The sequence below is a fragment of the Apodemus sylvaticus genome, chromosome 5 (assembly GCF_947179515.1).
Source record: "Apodemus sylvaticus chromosome 5, mApoSyl1.1, whole genome shotgun sequence".
NCBI lineage: Eukaryota > Metazoa > Chordata > Mammalia > Rodentia > Muridae > Apodemus > Apodemus sylvaticus.
The window spans coordinates 95,603,248-95,626,046 of NC_067476.1; positions in this window are offsets into that span (position 1 = coordinate 95,603,248).

A 22,799-nucleotide genomic window follows, 5' to 3' on the forward strand; every position below is an offset into this window, starting at 1 on the left:
GAGTGGGGAGATGGGGAAGATTTGGGAGGAGATGAGAGAGGGGTAACTGTGATCAAAATATATTTTATGAGTTATATTTGGGTTGGGGGGTGAGACAGAGTTTCTCTGTATAACTGGCTATCCTGGAACTTTCTCTGTAGAACCTCAAACTCACAAATCCTCTTGCCTCTGCCTCCTGAGTGCTGAGATTAAAGGTGTGTGCCACAACTTCCTGGCCAAAATATATTTATTAAAACATTTTTCAATAAAAAGGAATAAATCATGTAATAATATTGACAAAAATAAATTTAAAAGGTAGCAACCCCGAACCTTGTGTTCTGTCATACAGAACAACCACTTCATGAATAAATGAGCCAAATTCTCCATTTTCAGTATCGAATTATTTACACACAAAGACAAGCAACTTAACCTGTAGTCTCACAGGAACACTCTTACCTTGACTGAGAAACACTCATTTTAAGTGTTTCTCAAGTACTGTAGTAAAACCAACAGCATCCAGAATTACAGTCTATCTGGGGTCAACTCAAGGACCAGGTTAACCCAAATGTTTATTTGATCTGTTTCAGATGAACAATATGAATGGGACATTATGGGTTGATTTCCTTTGAAAAGCAGATTAAAAATTGAAAATGCATCTATTTCATCTTACAACATCAAGACTGTGGTTGTAACAAATGTACAGTTCAGGAGCAATAAAGCCAACTCATCCAATGACATAGAGGCCATTTTTTAACACATATGCATGATCTTTTCAGTAAATATTTTACATATCTAAAATGAGACAACTCTGAAACATATCAGCACAATCTATTCATACTTTCTGTGGTAGCCAGAGTCGTCAGATGCCATTTGCCTTTGTCATTCATTGCCACATTGAATTTTCATAAGCATCTCCAAATATTAAAGAGTTGCATCTAATAATAAGCCACAATGCTATCTATCTGTATCCTCAAGATAGTAGTATAGAAAAATGTTACAATTTACAAAAGCAAGCATTACACAAATCCCCACCAAAGCCTACATTATCTTCCTCATATCTTAGTCTTTGTCCATATTAAAGATACTTTTGTAAACTTATGATGATAGTGTACATCATTCCTCACAGACTGAATGAAGCCATTCTATTTCTCCATAAATATCCCAAATTATCACTCTATTGCATTATTTGGTACACAGAATGCAGTTTAAATCTAAGTTTGTGCCTATTAATTCTTCATTTTCATCAAAGGAACCTAACACCCACTGCTAAAAAATATCAAATAGTTAAGACATAATATAATGCAAAGTGGCAGTCCCTGGCTTTAAGAATACAGGCACTGTCGCTTTGTAACACCCACTTTTACTTAAATATCTTCTAAAATCTGATTCCATTTCTGTTAGTAACATCTTTAAACTCTAATTTCTTCTATCTTATACAGATAGTTTTTTAAGTGTTCAATATATGAAATTGAGGGGTTACTATTGTCTTTCTTGATTTTAATCCTAGTGTTCACACAAACTTTATAATATAAAAGCTGATATTATCTGTATGTTATTCTATACCTACACCTGTCTTTCATGCGTGTAGAAGGTAAATTACAAAAGATACATCAGCAAATAGTGTATATAACTAGTGTTCAATTCATTCTTAAAGTAAGATAGTAGAGCTCACTTATCTTCTGTATAGATTTTACTTTTCCTAAAATTTCTTGTTGCCTTTGGTTTTTTTTAATGTGTCCTTTTGCTTCCCTGTACTATTTAAAGACTGGTAAGTAGTGATGCACCTGTGGACTCTTTCTCCCACCTGTTTTTATTCCTGCATACCTCTCTCCCAAGGCATTCTTCTGTTTTGGTCATGACTAATTGTTAGCACACTCTGGCTCTCATGCTATGGTTTTCCTACATTGCTATCTGGGTTTGAAATTATTTCTAGAATCCCACTCTTCCTTTCTCCTTCCTATTAGAAAATAGCCGTTATTCTTGATATGTTTTATTCATCCTTGATAGTTTTGCTGAGCAGAGAAATATGAATGTGAAAGTCATATTCACCTTAAACCCTTCCCATCCACTCTGTGGGTGTGCTGCATCCCACTGCTGTGATCATTGCTCCCTTTGTGGTCAGCCTGCTCTTCATGTTTGCGTGGTTAGTTTTGTTGGTTTATTCTTTATCAAACTCATGAGGCTTTCCACTTGGAACTTTTAAAATAAGAATCCTCTCTCGGTAGGTATGTTATTTTGAAGGATTGGAACAACCATGCATATCTGCTGGGCTCGGTGCTACACTGCAGTGCAGTCACACACTGTGTAATGTGTACAGCCTGTTTCCTTTATTCGTGCTAGGCAGTGGATCTTCAATCTTACTTTTCAGTTTTTGAAAATTATTTCAAGATATTTGTGTGTGTTTTCTGTTTTTTCCTGATCAGCCTAGATCATATTCTCTGTCTCTGTATGTGTCAATTCTGCGTTTATAAGAGTTTGCCTCAGAATTATGTCCACTCTTTCATCCTTTTAAAGACTTCAACAGCATTTTAAATTTTACTTTATTGTATCTCATGGTACTGTGGCTCAAAGCCAGGGCCGTGGTTGCCTGCTACCCGTGAGCTGCATGACTGGCCGCATCCTCAGACCTGGTCATATGGTAAGCATTTTGTTCTTTATTCCTATTATAAATATGTTGCTTGTACCTATCCTTTTTTCTAGAAATCTGAACAGAAACAAAAGTCTCTTTCCTGATTTATTTTTGCTTTCCATGAGGCTTATTTTTCATCCATTCATTTTGTATTTTTTAAATATATGCTCTTCAATAATGCATACTTAAGAATTAAACAAAACAGAGTGCACTCATACTTGTTAAGGTGATTACTACAGACAACAACACAAGTCCACCTGATATTTATGGTGATGTTGAGAACTATTACAGATGAACTCTTTAGTCAAAAGAAGAAACAGTGAGGCTTCTGTGAAAAAGAATGAGGTTTTTTCGAAAAGCAAAAATAACACTTTTATCATGGTCTAAGTATTCTACTTTTGTGTATAAACACAAAGAATTGAAAGCAGGATCTTGACAGGTATCTGTGCATTCAAGTTCATAGAAACATTATTTGCAGTCAAAAGACCAAAGCAATGCAAAGATTCATCAGTGAATTAATGAACAATACAGTCTATGACATCATGAAATATTATCATGTTTTAAAGGAGAACATCTTAGCATATGCTAGAACCATGAATGAACCTTGAAAAATTATAAACAGGAAGGTTAGGGAGTTAGTAACAAGAATATTATTGTATGATTCCACTTGTATAACATAACTTGGCCAAATTCATAGAAACAGAAACTGAATGGAGTTTATATATGGCTAGGAAGAGACAGAACACTCTCTTGGTAGGTATGTTAAAGGATCAGGACAGCCGTGCATATCTGTGGAGCTCAGTGCTTTTGGTCTCTGTATGTGCTATTTAATAAGCTTGAGATTTACAAGAGGAAGCAGGCTACAAAATGTTGAGGTTTGGTATTTTGCTATATATTGCCCTGCTAAATACTGGCCTCCAAATCCAAGTTGCCTCCCAGGATGAGAGAATCCACAAGGACCTTGGTCCTTAATTTTAAACTATTGGTTGAATAAAGAAGCTGACAGCCTATAGCTGGGCAGAGGAGACATAGGCAGAGGTTCAGTTCCCAGGTTTGGGATCCGAGGCAGAACCACCATGAGGGGAGGGGAAGAAGAAAGTGGAAAGAGAAGAAGGTGCCATTGAGTAGGTAAGTTTTGAAAATATGGCAATGGGGGCTGGCCAATTGGAGTAAGAGCAGCCCCTGGAGGAACATGGCTAGTCATATCTTGAGAGTATTGGCAGGGAAGTAGACCTAATAGCATAGAGAATAGGTATCTGCCCAGCTCTAGTATTTCAAAGGCTTAATATATATAAAGGTTTTGTGTCTTTTATCTGGGAACTGAATGGTCGAAGGCAGGGTAGGAACACCCCCACACACACTGTGATTAAATAAATACGACAGCACACCACTGGTATAATGCCGATTCCTCTGAAGGAACTGGCCTGGGAACTGGAGGGGCAGTGCTGGGATTCCAGTGTTGCCATGGTCCTAGTTGATTTGAGGCAGCCAGGTCATGCCAGTGTCTTTCAAATTGGGTTTTTTGATATTATTAATTTGTTGTAATATTATAATTTTACTATATTTTCACATGTTATTTTATACACATTTTTATCAAGGTATGACCTCACTGACATCTGTCAAATTGTTATGGATTTGGATGGTCTGAATTATGACAGAAGATAAAACATACAATGAGTTAAAGAAACTGCTCAGACAGCAGTTCTTCTTAATCCAAATATATTTTGGAAAATATAAAAGACAACAAGAAAGGTAGTGTTAAACAAGAATTCCAGGTTCCATGAATAAAATGCTGCCAATAAGAAAAATTTACACAGAACATATATTTTTTTTCTTCTAAAATAATTCTAGTATTTTAAATTAACAAAGTGCATTTTCTTTGTTTTAAAATAGGATTGCTCTATGAAGCCTGGACCTAGCCATGTGCACTAGGCAGGTTTTGAACTAGCAGAGATAGACTTTCCTCAACCTCTCATGGGATTAAGAAGTACTCTATTTTCTTGAAGTATTGTTTGCACTGTTATTATTAGGGAGGAGAAAAAGACATTTAGGTTTTCAAAGACTCCAGAAGAAAGAAGCAAGGCATTCCTGGCCATAGTAATCAAATCATTTCACTTCCCCATTTAGAATTTGCAGTCACACTCCTAACTCAGTAATGTGTGGTGGTGCTGTCTTTATACCAGCACTTGGGAGGAAGAAGCCAGAGAACCACGGGTTCAAGGTCACCCGCAGGTATACAGTGAGTGAGCCTGGAACGCATGAGACTTTGTCTCAAAGTCTGACAAAACCAGTCTCCTCACAGAAGAGAACAGTAAAGGCAGCTACAGAAAACAGAGAGTTTCAATCATAATCTATTCACCCATATGCAAACAGCCAGTTGAGCTGGAGTATGCTCTAGCACTTGACTGTATGCCACTGTCACTACTGACAGCAAAGAGAAATTATCACAAAGTGCAGAAGAACACCTGGCTTTAATTCATTCTGCCAAGAGGCCCAGCAGTGATCAATAAACACTTATTAGCCCATGATGAGCCGTTTCTCAGTGAGTGAAGTGGTAAGTACTGTACACACCTAGAAAATAAATGATCTTTAATGTAGATGAAAGGGCAGGGAAGAAGAGGACCTGAGCTCAGTAACTGCTTCTACAACACATTCCCTAGGACCCTGTTTAGTTTCCTTCTTCAGGATGTTTTGGGGCCATCTAAGGCCCATATTTTATTCTCTTTCCAGAGTTATCTTTTGCTTTCAAGTATCTTTTCCCTGAACTATGAAGGGCTTATGATGAAGCCTTAGAGAAATCCTCCACCAACTCACTTCAGCCTTTTGGAAACCATTAATCCAAACAAATAGAGTCAAGGTGGGTTGGGATTCAGTCTAGGGGAATGCTAGTCAAAGCATATAGAAATGTAGCTAGCCAGAAAGAGCAGGGGGTGCCTACTGTACGGCATAGCAATTGTGACTAAAAACAATGTACCACATTAGTGAAAACTGATAAAGAATAGGTCTTAAATGTTCTCATCACAAAAAGATAAATAAGGTAAAATAAAGTGTATTCCTTAGATACATTTAGGGATCCCATGGTTTGTAGCAAAATGTCATTCTGAACAATTTCATTTGTCAACTAAAATTAACAATACAAGCAGGGTCACAGAACTCAACTTCACTAAATAAAATTGCTACCGGAGAATCTCAGAAATTATCCTGATGTGGGTGACTGGCATTATTTACTGAACCAATCACCCCTCCTTTCACCTTGAGTCATCTCAGCTGCTCTCTGAAGCCTCAGGAAAGAAGATATGAAGTTATGTATATCTTTGTCCACTGAGTCTCAAAACTATATCTTAGGTTTCAACAAAATTCTCCAAGCAAAACCTTTATTAGGGATCTAGAAAATAAAGCCCTACCTCCCTCTCAAATGCAGGCAGTGTGTACAAAAATCATGCTTTCTTTCTTTTCTCTGATGACAATACTAAGCACTGAGTTGGACCTCTGTGGCAACTTTTGGAGGCAACTTTGGAGTCTAAGACTTGATGCTGTTGATTCCATGACAATTCTAGGTATTAACTCACGTTATTGAATGTGAAATCCAGAAGACAATTCTTGTAAGACTCAGAAGTCCTCTTAAAAATCTATTAATTACATAAATGTGACCTAGCACCAGTCTTTCATCTAGCTCCCAAACTGCAAATAATCTATTTGAACCGAGATTGTATTTTTTCCTCTTTCAAGGGTGTCAAGTAAATCTAGCTACAGAGATCTCTTAATTTTACTATGGTTAACAGTTCCCTATTTATATATAACATATGGTGGCCACGCCCATGGTTAGCCTCTCAGACTCCTACTCTGACTTCCTCCTTCCCATCTAGTTCTTCCCTAGACTCACCATTTTAAAGTAAAAATAAAATAAATAATATTTTTATTATTGATAGTGTTATTCATTGATAAAATATATATTTATCTCCTCCACCCCACATGCCCTTCACCTCACCTCTCCTAATAACCCATAGAGTCCAATCAGTGAAGCCCATATATGCATGGATGAATGGTCATCCACTGGAAAATGGAAAAGCTGTCTCTGTGATCAGAACCCCAAACAAAAGTGACTCTATCTACCCCAGTTACCATCTACTGCCAAGAGCTTCTCATTCAGGGGTGGGTCTTCATGAGCTCCTTCCTATCCCATTTGGAATGCTGACAGGCTACCATGCTGCTTTGAGTTCCTGGTTGCAGCAGCCATGGCTTGACCAGAAGACAGCATCGCATAGCAATGCTCCCCATCTTCCTGCTTACATTCTTTCTACCTCCTCTTCCCTAGAATGTCCTAAGTCTTCAGCAGAGAGGAGATGGGGGTTTATAAAGACATCTCAGTTAGGGCTAAGTACAAGTGAAAGGATTTTAAAGTCAAGGCAATATAGACACAGTTAAATACTTATAGAAGACATAATGAGCCCCACCACTGAAATGGAATAGCTATTTTCATTAAACTAATATTTTCCCTCGCTCCTAGGAATCTTATTAACAACATCACAATATTTCATGAATATATGCTATGTAATCATATATATTACATTATGCATATTATCTTCTATAAATGCTTTTTACCTAATTTATGCAGAGGATATCATAGGCAGATCTAGCTCATTCTTTTGCATAGTATTTAAGTGTGACATAAAACTTTCAATTAGCATTTCTGTTGAGATTTGTGCCCTTAGCCTTTTGCCCTTAGCCTTCTGAAACAGAAACCCGATGCATGTGCGACCATGCTTAAATACTTAAGTTTAGGAAGTCAGTCCGTCGTGTGGCCATCTCCCATTCACCTTTTAAATGCATTTAAATTTCAGTGGAGGTTTAAAGTTCCTTTCTCAAATCTCCTTGACTTCTGTGTTATCCTGTTTTCACCATCTCTGGCATGTATGACACCATTTCAGCATTTAAGCTAGAATATAGATAAAGGGGCAAGAATAGAGCTAAGATCTATAATGGAGACTCTTAGGGTTGAAGAGTAGGACTTATAACCAATGAGTAGAACACTCACAGAGGGTAAAGAGGCTGACTAACAGAACATGCTCAGGGATGGAAATCCAGTTAAAGGCAGTCTGAGCTAAGCAAGCCATTTGTGTTGCAGAGAGGCCAAAAAAGAAGATTTTGCCAAGACCTGGGGCCATCAGGAATAGTTTTCAACATGTGACAAGACCGAATTCAGTCTGAAGAATTAAACTGAATGGAATGGTCAAGATAGGCTGTAGCCTTTAACAAATACCCAGAGAAGAAAATGTTGGCCCTCAGACTGGGGCAGCAAAAGAAAAGCAGAAGTTTGCAGAGAAGATGACAAGAAGATTGAACTAGAGGATGAGCCCACCTATTGGTTACAATGAAAACATAACATACATATGAGTTATTTTATATAGACTAAACAGGCTATATTTAGGAATATATGTGAATATGCATAGACATATGTACATCTAGCAATTAATGGCACAAAAGGCCAAATGAATTTGAAAACAAGAAGGAAGGGGTACATGGGAGAAGTTTTGAGGGATGAAAGGGAACATAGAGATAATGTAATTATGTTATCTCAATAAATAAAAGGAAAAAGAAGATTCTGATGATGTGTGCCCCTTCATGAACAAATTCAGGAAACGTGTCTTGAGCACTAACTGTTCTGGGACACTGGTGACACAGCAGTAGTCAAAGTCCCGGACTTCACACCAATTTTCATTCCCTGGCCTCTGGAGCTGCTTCCTTGCATAGCCCCAGAGAGACCACTTCTCTACTCTGCTTCTTTACCTGGGCACGTATGTATGTCTTAAGCATTTCTGAAATAGTCTTTCTTTCCAACATTTTAAGATGATTACAAAGAAACTGGGAAAACTTGGACAAAATGAAAACAAGCCAAGGAAACTTGACCTTCCTCTTTTAGGCAACAAGAAGCCCCTGTTGAACTTTTAATGGGAATGCTTCCAAGGTACAGCTCTGAGAAGGTGTTCTACTGAATGGAAGACATAAATGTGAACATTTAGGCAATCACTGATCCTTACAAAATGTAAGTGTACAGCCACACACCTTAACAATCAAAATCATAGCTGAATAGTACAAACTTGAGAAACCATAATTAATCTTTTTTTAAAATGATGGAATGGCTTCCTTATCATGATAATGACCAAGATATTAAGAACTGAAGAAACCTCAGAAATGAGACACATTTTCTGGAACATTGTATATGACTAGGCTTAAGTGTATGTGTGCTGCTTTGTGGGCTTCAAAAGAAGGCCCCGCATACCAGAGGAATACCATGTAGCCCTTTCCAGCTGAAAACCATCACTCAGGTCCTGGCTTGGCAATACGGGTAACTATGGCCAACTATATTTAGAAGGCAAATGAAGCTCAAGTAATGTGAGCCACCTCATGGCATTCTGATAATAAGAACTGCTTCTGGAATTTTCTATCTTTAGCCTTCTCCCTCGAAAATTCTACAGTGCTTATCACCCTAGTAGCTAATAACTCAGCCATCTCCAGTTCAGACTTCCCAGGGCTAAAAGAACTTTAGAAGCCACTCAAAGATAAATGTCCCCTGCCAGAAAAATGCCTTAAAATAGAATGTTGTATGGGTTTCCCTGGAGTGTGTAATAAGCATTTACTTAACTGCCCCACTCCACTGATCCCACTTCCTGCCTCTAAGAACAGGTTTGTGCTCAGTCCCCTTTGTAAGCCCAGAGCCCTAGGGGGCCACTTCCAGGGGAGGTCCAGGGAGAGAAGGCACTGATTGAGAAGTCAGTACAGACCTCCCTGACTCGACTTCCCTTCCATCTTTCTTGACCTATGAATCCCATTATTGGCCTCCAGTTGGGTGAAGAGCAACAGAGATGAGATCCACCATGTCAGGATCTCTGGACTCAGTGTCAGGACTCTGCTAAGAGAGTAGTGACAAACAGCTCCTTTCCCTCAGCTGTTAAACCTCAACATCAAACATACTGTAATGCCCAGCCCCATTCTGCCCCCATTCCTGACACAGCCATTGACTTTCCCTCCTCCTATGGTATAAGGAAGAGCAGTCATATGACTAGTCACTAATAGCTGAGAGTAGTGTGCAGACTTATTTTCTAAATGCCATGTCTGCAAGCTCTCAAAGTCTTGAAAATAGTGTTTTCTGATGCCTGGGATTACAAAATGGTATCCTAACTAATGCCTGAGAAATTTCTCTTTGCACACTTTTCTGTACGTGTAGACAAGTAGACACCCAGAGATGGGAAGTTGTCTCCAGTGACTTATAATGAGGAAAAGAGAACATTTTAGTAACTTACAACTTCTTGCACCTAGATCAAATGTCATATTAGAACATAATCAGTTTCCTTCTTGGGTCTATTAATAACAAGTGAAAACATACAGGCACCTTTAGGGCTTATTCCAACAGGAAACATTAGATAGGTTCCCTCTGCATTTTTTCTGGTTTAATCAACCAGTTTCTTGTTGGAATTTATTAGAAAGCGGCTCTGTCAAAGATGAGAGAAAAATCTCAGATTTCTTCCAACCCTAGGAGCTAAGGCATGGGGAAATGTTTCTGCCTTGTAAAGACTCCGATCACCTGTCAGTGCTTTTTCCCAGGAAGCATTGCAGAGTTTAAAGCGGTGTGAGCTCAGGGACAGGAGGTGAGAAGAACTAGCTGTTTGAATTCTGATGTGCTGTTCCCTTCCAAGTACTCCAAGAGGCTGAGAAGAAGGTGCTGACTACAGTGTAGGAAGTCTGGCTGAACTGGCTCCTGTACATCAACGCCTACAGACTTCTCTGTGGGTAACAGAAACATTATCAGACACTTATTCTATGGCAAGCTTTACGCTACAGGCTACATTGTCCCAAGGTCACCCCTGTGAGAGGAGGCAGTGATGGTTGAACCTGGAGTAATCTAATGCTAGAGCCCACACACCTGACACTGAGAGTCAGAGCCCAGTGACCGCTACTGAATTCTTACTGTTCCTGCTCTGATTCTTCCTGGGCTCAGCTGTGGCAGCAACTATGCTTAGATTTGTTGGGGACTATTACAATGTGCCAGCCTTATTATGGGTTATGTGATAGGGCAGTGGACGGGTAATGAACACTAATATGTCCAGTCCAGTCAAACATGTATTTAAGCTTCTTTCTCACTCTATAACTAGAAGGCACATAGACAAGAAGGGAACAGCCAGGGTGTCTGAGATATTGCTTACAGACTATGTCATATCAGGCAGTGATGTTAATGAGAAGGAAAATTCTATTGGGATAAGCCACTGAGATTTCAGGGATTGCTTGTAATGGCCCTACTGATTCTGAGCATATGTTATCCAATTTACCTTGGGTTTTAACTATTAGAAACCATTATCATCTGCCTATAAAATGAACTATAAGCTAGATGCTACTTTCCTTATTTCTTAAGCTAGCAAATAACCTCCCCGACCATAAGGGGTTATAATGTTTCTGCCAGATTTTATTCAAAACTGCTTCACATGAGGATAAATAGATCAATGAACTAGAACAGAGCCAAAAATAGGCCCATGCATATGTGGTAAATTGATTTTCTACAAAGGTTCCCAGGAATTCAATAGGGAAAGGCAAGTCTTTCAACAACTGGTGCTGCCGCAGTTGAGGACCTTTATGCACAAAATGAAGTTCTACAGCTAACTTACCTTCTACACAGAAACAAATGTGAGATGGAACACAGACATATATGAGAACATGAGCACCAGCTTGACCCGAAAGAATAACCTTGGATGGTTTAGTAGAAACTGTGGTGTTCCACCAGGTCTGCTTAGAATGAGACCCTTATTACCAACATTGCAGGTAGTAGCTGCTGGGTCCCAAATCTGAGTCTCTGCCTCCAGATGGTTCACTCCTCAAAAAACACCTGCCTAACCCAAGGCAGTTCACATTCAGTCAAATACAGACAGAGGGCTTCCCATGCCTCAATTTAGGATACTTTTGAAGGCTATCCCATGAGAAATGAAACATGCACATAGACTTACTCATGAATGTCTAGAGTATCCCCATTCATGAGAGTCACAAACTGGAAGCACAAAGTCCATTGGAATGAACAGATAAATGCCACATAAAAGTAACACTCAATGGTAGGAAGAAATACACCATTAGCACATCCAATATTATACATGATCTTAGAAGCAGGTGCCTGGGGCTGCTCAGCGGGTAAAAGACTGCTGTCAAACCTGATGACTTGAAACCCACATGGAGAAAGGAGAGAACAGACACCTGCAGGTTGTCCTTTGAGATCCACACACATTTGTCACAGGATCTGCACCTCCCCACACCCACAAAATAACTAAACGTAAAAAATTTTAAGTCATGAGCATTGAAACATGCAAAAGTCTACAAGGTGTGACTCTGTCAGTATAAAGTATCTAACCAGGTAAAACTATGGTGTTGGAAATTAGAATGAACTTTCTCCAGGGTGGGCTTCAGAATATTTGATCACACTATGGACCCCCAAATTATATTATTTACTAGGAAAAAAACTGCTTAGTTGAATGGCTCAGCCTTAGCACATACCTTTATTCCAAGAGCTTTCCGTTTATTGTAAATAAGATGAAATAAAGTCAACCATGGGTGAAGAGGCAGATCAAGCAATCACTTGACAGGAAGTGAACATAGGATTATTAAGGGAAAAATCATACAGAGTAAGAGGGAGTCAGAAGGATGGAAAGAGATATGCACAGGAAGTGGAAGGGGGAGGACGTTCAGTTTGAAGGATTTTTTAGAAAAGGTAGGAGAGAGGGGATTTGTTCTGGGGTGTAGGCTAAGAAAGAATGTCAGCGGCTTTCTCTGCCTCTCTGAGCTAGCAGGCTTTCACCCTAGCATCTGGCTCCTGAGTCTTCATTGGTAAAACTGAACAACTGAAATTTTATTAAATAACAACAACAGTGGAAAGGGGATGAAAAGGATTTCTCCTTGTTGGCAGACATGTTCTGTTGTGAGGGGAGGGAGCCACACAGATGTATGCAATCATCAAACACCACCGAACTGTACACTTGAGATGCACAGTTACAAATAACCTGTATGTGGTGAAACGTACATGCTGATAAGAACCCAGTGACTCACCTGCCCATGTGCACAGGGCTCTGTCAGCATCGATCCTACCACAGTGCACTGTTCACAGCTTCCATGCTGGCTCCAGGCTAGAGGTGCTTTTTTTTTTTTTTTTTTGGCTCTACATGAAATCAACCATGCTATTACTTTGTCCTCACCTTTACCTGGCTGATTTTCTTCTCTTAAGGAGTTTTAAGGCATTATCCAATTAATCTCTATCTCATAGGATGAACCTGTGCCAGATGACCAGACTCAACTGAAGAGTTACCTTCTTTCCTCTGCCCCCAGACTCCTGAAAACTTAGCAACAACAACAGTAATTACCATTTAAGTATTTACCTTGCACTGAAAGTAGCATTCTAAGTCATACATATATACATACACACACACACACACATATATATATAATATATATATATATATGTGCATATATATTATATAACTTATAATTTTAGTACAATCTCTTAATGTAGGTATGCCCTGATTTTATAGGACAGAAAATGGGGCTTGAAGAAATTTTGTTAAGTTTTCCTTAGTTTCAACAATTCACCAAAAACCTGTGCATTTCAGTTGTTTATTATAGTTCTTTGTCTCTTACTCTTGATTCCTACCTGAGATTCTGTTTTAACAAGATTCTGTAGACGTTGGCGGGCACTGGGGAAAGGCATAAGTCAGGTCTTACACCCTTGGTGTTCAGAGTCAGAAGCAGACACTGTAAGATGACATCCCTCGCTGTGAGATGGATGTTGGCCTCATCCCCTGAGACATGCACTCTAGTTGGAAAGCTGTAATGTCAGAACTCTTAGCTATTGTTTAAGGAAATAATGGGTTTTCAGCCTCAGATGCCATTAAAGCTTCTTATAAATTAATTTATTAGGGCTGCTTTGAAGAAGTCGGGCCCATCACTGCTCACATGCTGTCCCGAGATCACAGGCACGGGGCTGAGCCGTAATGTCTTGACATTCAGAGCCCAGCTCTCCCCACCTCACTCTCCACGGAGCCATTTGCCCCATGAGCACAGTAACTAAGACAAGTGCGGCAGAGCTCCAGCTTCCTCTCATTCTCAGTGCTCCCTTCCACAGCCCTCAATTCAATCACTGGGCAGCAATTCCAAGGCTTCCACATTCAACTGTTGTTGATCTAGAGTAAGCAAAGCATTATGATGCCTTATTCTGATACTATATGCAGTTTAAAATACACCCGAAAATGAAAGTCAAGACACTTCTTGGAAATTTGCCACAGGCAAAAACAACCCAAATAACCACAAAAAAAAAAAAAAAACAAAGTGAACACAGCTACAATACTGAAAATGCCTGGAAATGCATAAGAATCCATGCACCTGGCTATCATTGACCACTCCTGACTTCTCTGAAACATCAATTTGCTTTTTACCTTGTTAGACCTTTTTGCATGTATTAATGCATTTAAGCCTGTAAAAATCATTTGCAGTAGGTTTTTTATCCCATTTTACAGATGGAGAACTCTGCTTCACAGCAGTGTATGATTTGGTAGGTGAACTAGAAATAAATCTACCACATTTTCAGGTTTCCCACCTTGTGTATAAATAGTCATGGTTTAAAAGGGGACAAAAAAGAAAAGAAAGTAGCAATAAGCAAAAACTCTAGCTGCCTCACATGGAGATGTAGTCCTAGAAGAGAGGCAGGCACATACAGATGTATATTGGTAGATACAAGTGAAAAGAAAGGTGCTGTGAGAATTCCTTGGGTGGGGGAAGGCACTACAGAGGCATAAACATCTGTTCTCTCTTCATAAAGTTCTAATAACTAACCGAGTTCTACTCAGTTCTATTTCACCAAGATTTACCCTCAAGAACCAACAAGCTTGCTAGACTTATTTACAGAGCACGCATGAGGGGTTATTAGCAAGAGCAGAATGACCCCAAAGATGTGCACCAACACAAGTGATGACTTCCTTGCAGCTATGTAGGTGGATTCCCCTTGCTGTTGATCTCAGTTTATATGCTCCATCCCCTGCCCCCTCGCTATACATGAGGCCACAGGGTAATTAGGGAATAACTACATACAAATAGCTGGGAGAAATGACTGGATACTCAGGTGAGGATACAAGCATAATCCCCCCTCCATCCTTCTATGACACAATGTCAGTAGTCCACAGACAGCATCCTGATTGATACTTACAAGCAGGCACAGCTGATTTGACGAATAAAGATGGCAACTATTTTGCTAGGAGATTCAAGTTCTCCAGGGAAAGGCTCTCTGCATCATTCCTAGAAAACTAACATGAAATGAATTGAGGCCTCTCTGAGTTCCCTGATTGTAGAAATGGGAATAGGGCACCAAGGAGACTGGGAAGGTATTCTGTCAATAATCCACAATAAGGCACTCAGGAAGCTATGAACCCATGAGCAATACCAGGATGCCTATTGTCCACCAAATTAAAATTCTAATGGTTTTGAAGCAGGCATAGAGATTGGAAAAGAGGAATTAAAAGTTTCATGGGCCAAGCAGTGACCGGACCCAAGTCAAGTTTCCTCATCTTAAGTTGGGAATGAATGATAGGATCTTTCACTGCTGCAAAGCTAGCACAGTGTCTGGCACATACACGGTGGTGGGGATGAACAAGTACACAGTTCCAAAGGCCTCAGTTACAGAGCAGCTTCACAAAAGCCCCAGTTGGCTGGAGTAAGCAGCTTAGAATGAAGCCCTCTGGGCCTTGGGAGCACAGCTGACTGTTAAACTGGATAATGTATGAGTTCCTGCTGAGCTAGCCATCCTTGCAGGCTCAGATCACTGGGCCTCCAAAAGTGTATCTGACTGGAGGCCCTGGAGTCACCAGCAGTCTAGAACCCAGCACTGCTTGTTGTAGGGACCAAGAGCTTAGAAACTGCAGCAATTACAGCCTTGTGTCATTCCAGGTGAAGCATCAATCGTTGGTTCCCAGAAAAAGGACAGGATCTCCCCGCTAGGCACTTCTGTGCTTATCTCCTGCTGCTCCTTTCCCCAGAGGCTTGTCTATTAAGAAGCAACTCCAGGTATCAAATGAACTCTACCCGAGACCAAAGTTCTGTAGCATGTATCTTTCCTGCTACAGGACCTCCCTGCATGTCCCTTTATTCATAAAACAACACACACCATCAAGGTGTGATTGCAAGGTTCGTGTAAGATTATGTGTGTAAATGTTTTTGCTAAATTTGTTATCAAATAAATATTAAATTAAAAATTATCTTTCTTGGGTCTGTTCACTCACCAAATGTTTAGTGACCCTGCATCTACATGCCAATAACTCTTCTTGAACCTGAGGACCAATCAGGAGACAGAACAGTTCTAGGGCATTCATAATGGAGAATCTTTATTACCCCAAAATACAGATTCTATAGGAAAGCCCCCATCTCTAACCGCACCTCTGTATCTATGAGTTAGCTCCATTTCCAGTGCTTTTGTCTGTCTTCCTTGTTTGCTTAATGTTGCTGTGAACTTGCCTCTGCTTTGATGCTGGCTTTGGTCCGGTTTTACTTCTTCAGATGCCTTGTTTGAGGTTATCCAGATTGGCTCGCAGCCTTGCTTGTCTTGCATTAGTGCTGCCAACATCATGCCATGACATTTCCCATAAAATGCCTAACTGTAAAATGAAAACCCAGGAACATAGTCCCGTGTCCGATAAATTCATTTTACATGGGGCAGTAACAGGGATCAACTGCATGAAGGATGAGACCGACCAAGAGCAAGGCACAGGGTCAGCATCTTGGTGACTAGCCATGGCCAGAATAAGATGCTGCCTATGACTACAAAGCCCTTCTCAACATGCCTCAGCCTGGCATTCTGGACTTCAATGATCCGAACCGATGGGAGGAAGTAACAAAGGCGTGATTGCAGCTGAGTCGATGACATCATGATTTCAGACCTCAAAATAACCTGACAAGAACTGGGGTGAGGTGGAGGCAGGCAGTGAAGGTGGGAACCGTGTTAGAGGGCATGTGCTGGTGGGCTATACCTCCTGAAATCTGATCAGTTAGAAACAAAAGCCTTTTGGGGGAAATGCCCAAGCTCTTGGTTGTTATAGCAGCAGGTAGAAAGAAAAGCCTTCAGTTCTGAGACATGCTTCCAAAATCAAACCAATGTGGTTGCCATGGTACCAAGACTCCTACAGTAGGAAAGGAAATCATTTTCAAACACTTGTTAGCAACATAGTACCATTCAAATAAGTGGCTGTGTGAAGGCTGAAAGTTCACGAGGCTCCTTCTATTCCAGAGCACATGCACAGCCCTGGGCACACTCTCTAAGTAGCAAGCACGGTATCTTAAGCAGGAGATGGATCCTGTGATGAGCAAAATGCTGTCTGTGGCATGAACCTTAGACCCCACGAGGTTTATATTCAACTCTGTCAGAGAAACGGTTTGCAAAGAACTAAAACTGAAGACGTGATATGACATCTATTGAAGAAAAGGTACAAACAAACATCTATTTATTTATTCACACATTCAAAAATACAGTTCAGTTCAAGCTGTGTTAGAGGTGCTGCAGATCTAAAGCTAAGAAAAAATAATCAGGGCCGGGAAAGACTTGAGAATGAAAGGTCTCAAGCCATAGAGGGTACAGAAGCAAAGTGATTGTAAATGATACACAGGAAAGTAAATGATTGCAAATGATACATAGATATGATAGAGAAGGAGAGGGGGAGAATGAGCTCCACCAAGGAAATAAACAGGATCTCTGATAAAAATACCCCTGGACCACGGGGGTAGAGAGATTACTCTGGAGGGACCGAGAAAGATGAGCTGCAAAGTGGAGGCAGCATGAGGGGGCAGCTGCAGATTCCTCTAGACGGCCAAGGCCACCGGAAGCCTGGAACCTGAGCAGAGACACAGAGCAGCAAATACAACTGCTTGACATGGTTAGCAAGGGCTATCCTGGAACAACAGAACACTGGTCAGGAGCTGGTCTTCAAGTCAGCCTGCCTGGCTATACTACCTTCTAGGTGTGTGACTCAGCCAATGTTCTAATACTCCGTTGATTCAGTTTCCTCTTCTGGATAGACGGGTTATTGAGACCTTGTCAGAATCAAGTGGCACTTTATAGTTCAAATATAGTTCTGTCTTGTCTTCAGCAGTTCATGTTGTGGTATAGCAGACAAGCCCAGCTTTTCTGATAAGATGGACATTAGATTATACCACATCTTGAACAGTGTCCCTGAGGAAGACACAACCCCTGGAGTTCTGAAGTGAGTCAACCACCTTCCAGAATTTACTAGGGGCATGAGAGACTTGTTTCACAGACCTCAGAGCACTAGAACCCACTCCATGCAAGAGGCTCCCTCCATTTCTGTTTCTTTGGCAGAAGGTAGAGGAAGTTTTGGGGAGACAGCAGGTAAGGTTTCCTAAGTGTTTCAAAAAGTTCATCAGAAAGAGAATACTCTCTGGAGTCCTGGAACAATCCATCCATCTTACCCAGCACAATACAATCGTGTGTGTGTGTGTGTGTGTGTGTGTGTGTGTGTGTGTGTGTGTGTGTGTGTTTGCAGGTACAGGTGCATGTGTGAGTGCATGCAAGTGGAGGTCAGGACAACCTTAGGTGATATGCTTTTGGTCCCTCACTGTCTTAGAACTCACCAAATAGCACAGGATAGCTCTTGCCAAAGCTAGAATTTTAAATGTACACCATCAAAACTGTTTGGTTTTTTTTTAATGTAGATTTTAGAGTCAAACTGAAGGCCTCATGCTGGTGCATGTAGCAAGTACTTTGCTGTCTGAGCTGTGTCTTCAGCACATGTGATCAGCAAATTAAATTTTACCAGTAAGAAACCCGTAGATCTAGTCACCCATCTCACCACTTTCCTGGGGTCTCTAAAACCCCTCAGGAAGATCCCAAAGGAAAACCCAACTTTAAATGTGGGACACACAAGTCATTGTTGGTGGACTGAAGGCTGAATTCTGTGTTCCTAACAAGCCCGAAAGATACTAAGAGAAATGATGTAGTGAGATGGACCAGAGAAATGCTCCAGGGAAGCACAATTCTCTCAAACTGCAAAAGCAGAATAGGACCCAGAATCAAGTCCAGTATCACATCTATAGACGACAAGCTATGCCAACTCATACCCAGTAAGGATTTCTCTGTTCTTCATTCTGAGTCTTTATGCTTTTCTGTGAGCTAGGCAGGTTTTTCTAAAGGAGGTAGTGATTAGACCTCATAGGGAATATTAAGGGTGTTGTTTTGGTGGTGTTATTGTTGTTTTATTTTGTTTTTTGTTTGTTTTGCAATTTGTTGGCACGTAACAAAATGCTAACAAAACTAGAGTTCACTTTGACCCTCCTCTCCTTCTGATCTCTTAAGTTAGCAGTATCTCAACTACAGAAAACACTTGTCCTGATAAGCCAAGGCAAAGGAAAATTTCTGATATACAGAGAAACCATACACATTTATCTGTGTCTTGAATTTTACTTCTGCTGAACTACACACTGGAAAGGTCCCTTGTAATGCAGATAATTTCTAAACTGAGAAGAGAATGGTGTCACCGCCTCAACCAGCACCTCCACTGAAACTTGTCCAGAAATGCGGAGGCAGCTCAGAATGTGTCGTCTCTACTATTCTATTTGTATATTAGAGACAACATTACTGTTTTGCCAGGTTTTAAAGCCAGGTTATACTTCAAAATAACTCTGCTTTGGGGAAACCTAATGCCCAGCCTCTAAGTGTGTTGTTTATAAGATGCCTTCCTTTTTTTAATTTTTTTTTTATTTAAAGTAAAGGGAAGGAAAAGCACTTTATGATAAAACTAAAGATTTCCATGGAAAATATTTCAGATAAAAACATTAAAATTGACAATTTTCATGGAAAATTAAGGAGTAAAGTTGTAGACAGGTAAAAAATTGCTAAATTAATTGAAATATGGGATAGAAACATTTTATGATAGAATTGAAGATTTACATAAAAAATATTTCTGATGAAATTGTAGCAAAATGTAGAAAAACATGTTAGAATTGAAGATTATCAAGGAAAATTTTATACAGGTATAATCATGGTAGGCATGAAAGTATTCCTAAGTTGATTAAAAGTGGAATTATAAACATTTTCTGATAAACTTGAAGATTTACATGGAAAATATTTCTGATAAAATGGTAGAAATATATAGAAAAACATGTTAAAATTAAAGATTATTATGGAAATTATATAGATAAAATGATAGGCATAAAGATAATTCAAAGTTGATTGAAGGTGGAATTATAAATATTTTCAGATAACATTGAAGATTTACATGGAAAATATTTCTGGTAAAATTCAAGAAATAAATAGACAAACACATTAAAATTGACTATTTCATGGAAATTTTTACATAAAAATTGTAGATATAAAAACTCTAAATTAATTGAAGGTAGAATTAGAAACATTTGTGATAAAATCAAAGCTTTACATTGAAAACATTTCGGATAAAATAGAGGAAGTATATAGAAAGACATTAAAATTGAAGATTATCATGTAAAATAATGCAGATAAAATGGTAGACATAAAAATTACTAAATTAATTAAAAGGGGAATTAAAATATTTTCTGAACCACCAAACTCAAGAAGTTAGACCTCAGAAAACCAAAAATAACCCTATTAAAAATGGGGTACAGAGTTAAACAAAGAATTCTCACCTGAAGAACTTCGGATGGCGGAGAAACATCTTTAAAAATGCTCAACTTCATTAGTCATTAGGGAAATGCAAATCAAAACAACCCTGAGATTTTTACCTTACACCAGTCAGAATGGCTAAGATTAAAAACTCAGGAGACAGCAGGTGTTGGCGAGGATGTGGAGAAAGAGGAACACTCCTCCACTGCTGGTGGGGTTGCAAATTGGTACAACCACTCTGGAAATCAGTCTGGTGGTTCCTCAGAAAACTGGGCACCTCACTTCCGAAAGATCTTACTATACCACTCCTGGGCATATACCCAGAGGATTCCCCAGCATGTAATAAGGATATGTGCTCCACTATGTTCATAGCAGCCCTATTTATAATTGCCAGAAGCTAGAAAGAACCCAGATATCCCTCAACAGAAGAATGGATGCAAAAAATGTGGTATATATACACAATGGAGTACTATTCAGCCATTAGAAACAATGAATTCATGAAATTCTTAGGCAAACGGATGGAGCTGGAGAACATCATACTAAGTAAGGTAACCCAGTCTCAAAAGATCAATCATGGTATGCACTCACCAATAAGTGGATATTAACCTAGAAAACTGGAATACCCAAAACATAATCCACACATCAAATGAGGTACAAGAAGAACGGAGGAGTGGCTCCTGGTTCTGGAAATACTCAGTGCAGCAGTATAAGGCAAAATCAGTACAGGGAAGTGGGAAGGGGTGAGTGGGAGAATAGTGGGAGGAAAGGGGGCTTATATGACTTTTGGGGAGTGGGGGACCAGAAAAGGGGAAATCATTTGAAATGTAAATAAAAAATATATCAAATGAAATAAAAAAAAGAAAAAATTTCTGATAAAATTGAAGATTTACATAAGAGATTTTTCATTAGTCTATGTATTTTTATTGGGGAGTTGAGTCCATTGTTGTTCAGAGACATTAGGAAATAGTGATTGTTGCTTCCTGTTAATTTTTGGTGGTATTTTTATTTTTCTGTATCTTCTTTTGGGTTTGTTGAAAGAGGATTACCAAAGCCTGCCCAGGATTCATGTTTCAGTTCTGTCTGTTGTTCAGTGTAAGTTGGTCTGTGTGTGTGTGTGTGTGTGTGTGTGTGTGTGTATGCCCTTGTTGACATTTCCATTAATTCAGTCTAACTTCCCCCTTCCTTACACCACATTCACTGAGCTAACTATAAAAATCAAGAAAATATCTAGGAAACTGCCAGGCATGGTGCTACTTGTCCACCTTTAGGAGGCAGAGGCAGATGAATCGCCCACAGTTCAAGGCCAGCATGGTCTATCTAGTAAAATCTAGACAAGACAGGCTACTGAGTGAGAGCTTGTTCAAATAATAAGTAATGATACCAACAACAACAACAACAACAATAATAATTTAGTGAGTCTCTTACTTTGGGATATGAGTGGGGAGGTGGTGAAAAAAAGAAGAAGAATGTAATGAATGGAGCTGAAGTCTTTCTAAGTATTTGAAAAGGTTGTTTCTTTCCTTATACCTCTTGAACATAGTTTTTAGAAACATAATGTGATGGAATTTAACATCTGGTAACAAACTTCATGGTTTCTGACTTAATGACAGAGCCAGTAGGCATTATCACAGCCTCGGGCTACTGAGAGTAATTTACTGTCAGATATTAAAACAGTATTTTGTTATTTAGTTTTCACAGTTCTTAAATCATCAGTTGAGCTTTTAGTAGCATTTACATAAGTGAGTGAATCTGATGGCTATACTCCCAGTGCCAGGTTAGCTTACACAGCTGACAGACAGTGTTAGTGGCACTGAGCCAGCCTTGCATCCCTGCTGAACTGGGGTGGTCATCTCCTCCTATAATATTCCCTTCCATCATAGATTTTAGAAAATGTTCCACTAGTTGGGCTCAAACCTGTCTTACTCACTTTATATGGACTGGTTTCATTGTTCCTTACTTGGGCCTTGTATAGCCAAGATTCTTATCTGTGGCAAAATTCACTTTTATTTTGAATAGTTAATACCATCTATCAAGTCTCGGGGCTCCACACTCCCATGGGTCTTATGGCTCTGTCTGGTACATGGTACCAAGTCTGACTTTCCTAAGTCACTTACATAGTAGGCTCCTCCTCCACTGTCTTTTACCTCTTACAGATGGAGTTCACATTAATTCTCCAGAAGGCATGCCATCCTGTTAACTCATATTGAATTTGCTGTCAATTTAAAAATCCCTCAGTCTTGCTGGTTCTCCTGTTCTTTGAAATGAAGTGTAGTGGCCCACAGTTATTCCTATTAACATCCATCTTCTTAGCTGAGGTCCATTGTGCCTGTCTTGATACTTCTTTTACTTTGCCAAATGATAGAATGGCTACTCTTGAAATTTTTGTAATCGCATGCTTTCAAATAAACCTAATTCAATGATGAGACTGTTGAATGTGAATGCCAGAACAAATGACAAATAATCATAAATCAGGCTGTCTATAGTCACGAATAGCAGAAAGTCAATAAATAATTTTCAAAATATTTAATCAATGGA